The following is a 2,505-nucleotide window of genomic DNA, read 5'->3' as shown; positions in this document are numbered from 1 at the left end:
TAAAATTAACCGGTACCATTGGATTCAGCGAGTCAAAATACATAAGATTAACTAGTTTTTACCTTTTGCCTCTTGAATGCATACGGGAACATACCCAGCTCCCGGACTAACTGCACAATGTAGGATACTTATTTTTATATTAATTATTAATATAATTTCTTCTCTTGATCTATTCTTTATTTTTATGAGTCAGTTATAATCCTAATTATTAATTTCCTAAGCTTTTTGTCCATATATCTGTATCCAAGAAAACGGTTAAAATGCGTATTGTACATAAACTTGTAATTGTACTTAATAAAAACTAAGAATAAAATATACACTAAAAACAAACTTTGATTAAGATCACTACTATATCACCTTTCATTTACTACATAATGATTTATATGATGCTCGATTTATTAACTAAATTGCAAGTAAATATTCAATTTGTGAAATCTGGTGAAAAAAGCTTATGTCATTTACATTCTACGTAAATAGCATTAATAATTTTATTTTTCAATATGGATGCACTATTTTTAATATTACTGGTTTCAAAAATGTATTCAAATTTAAAATTTAACTACAGTTTTATTTTAATTTAACTAGATTGCACTTTAATTTAAAATCATTTAACGCCATGAAACATCTACAATTTTTGACTGAACTTTACTTTAATTAAATTAAAATTTACTTAAATGCTGAATTTAACTAAATTGTATTTAATCTTTAAATTTAGTTTTACAAAATAGTTTTAAAAATTGCACTGCAATAAATGATAAAGTACGAATAGACTTCTTCTTAAACTTGTTTACGTAGTATGTCGAAAATTTCTCTTTTAAAATACAGCAGAAGAGAAATTAATTTAATTTAACTAAACTTTATTTAATTTTTAAATTCATATAAATTTATTTAAATGTTGAATTTAGCTACAATTGAAACAAATTTTATTTAAATTTGGAATTCAACTAAATCTTATTTAATTTTAAAATTTATCTCAATTTCATTTAAATGTTATGTTTATTAAAAAAAGAATTTTTGAAATGTCACTACAATTCTAAAGTACGACAAGAATTTTTTTAAATCTATTTATTTATTATCTCGAAAAGGTCTCTTTTCAAACCAACCGTAAGAGAAATTAGTCAATTTAAAAATAATAATAATAAATAGAATAATTTTAGGCTCTCTGTAATTTTAATACAATTAGGTAATTCAGTTTTCACAACATTTTTCGCGTACAGAGCCAGCCGACCAACTCAGCTATAGCAAATATTGCTATAGTGATGTCGAAGGCGAACGCGAGAAACAGAAAATCACGTTCGGTTTGGAATTCAACAACTTTCAGTATGCGCCCCGGCCCTACCCCGCCCCTTAATGTGGTCGAAGGACCCTTGCCGCATCTAGGTAAAATATCTTTGGATTTATGCTGGATGTCACTGCAAGCCATGCCCGAACCCGTACTTAAATCCAGAATTCAATATACGTGGTTGTGGCTGAAATTTTACCGCGATTTCGCTGGAAGCGGGTGCAATTTTTCAGATTAGCACCCACTCCCGGCGAAATCCTGCGGTTGTCCTTATGACAAATGTTTAATTATATATATATATATCTTAGTATTCGGAACAAAAATACCTCATTACCCGTAGAACTCTCTTGACGATGCACTGAACTTCATCATTAACAGAAACAACTAATCCAAAGGCTTAAATTTTCCTGAATCAGACTACATAACAAATTGAAGATTTTTTTTCGTATTATTTGTGATTTGTTATATAACTATTTGCTCGCATAGTTCCCATCTCTTCACCAGTCCACATTGCAGTCCTTAAAAATAAAATGATTGTTTTATATCATTTCGCAATTTTTTAAATCATAATTACTAGTGCGACTACAAACCCCTTTCGCTTCTTACGCCCATCGCCCACACACATACACACACTTACAAGAAGAAGCTAAGAAAGAAACATTTTTCAACTGTACGGGCAACACGGGAAATAAGTTCTTTTATATGAAATTAATGCAGGTACTATATTAAATACAATATGAAATGCTTGAAATTTCTGGCATCTTTAAAGAAATATTGTACTTTCAACAAAGTAGATGAAATTTGAACCAAATAATTCAATTTTTATTTAAAAAGATGAATTTTTGCCTAAAAACATCGATTTTCTACGAAAAAGGTCCAATTTTCAACAAAATACATGAGTGGGAAATATTGATGCTGAGTTTTTCTGATATTTGTGGTGAAATTTGAGGTGAGTGGATTGTGGAAGTGTATAGAAGAGTGTGAATGTGAAAGATTAATTGAGGAATTGTAAAATTGAAAAGGGGAAGAAGTTATTTTTGAGGATTGAGACAGATTTCTGTGGATATTCAGGTTATTTTGGTTTGAGATTTGTGACAGGGTGGGAGGACTGGGTTGATCGGGTTGGTACAGTCTGTCAAGTTAAAGCGTGGGTGGCTTTACTCGCAGTCGGTAAGGTGTATCGACATGATTTTGGTGTCAAAATATTAAGAAGAGCTCCCTCT

General features: G+C 30.1%; 1 pseudogene; it reads right to left on the bottom strand.

Annotated features, from left to right (window-relative positions):
* Positions 1 to 1,586: 1,586 nt before the first annotated feature.
* LOC117171044 overlaps positions 1,587 to 2,505 on the bottom strand; it is a 22,510-nt pseudogene continuing 21,591 nt past the window's right edge.

Source organism: Belonocnema kinseyi, chromosome 4 (assembly GCF_010883055.1).
Source record: "Belonocnema kinseyi isolate 2016_QV_RU_SX_M_011 chromosome 4, B_treatae_v1, whole genome shotgun sequence".
NCBI lineage: Eukaryota > Metazoa > Arthropoda > Insecta > Hymenoptera > Cynipidae > Belonocnema > Belonocnema kinseyi.
This window is presented reverse-complemented; position numbering and strand designations above follow the sequence as displayed.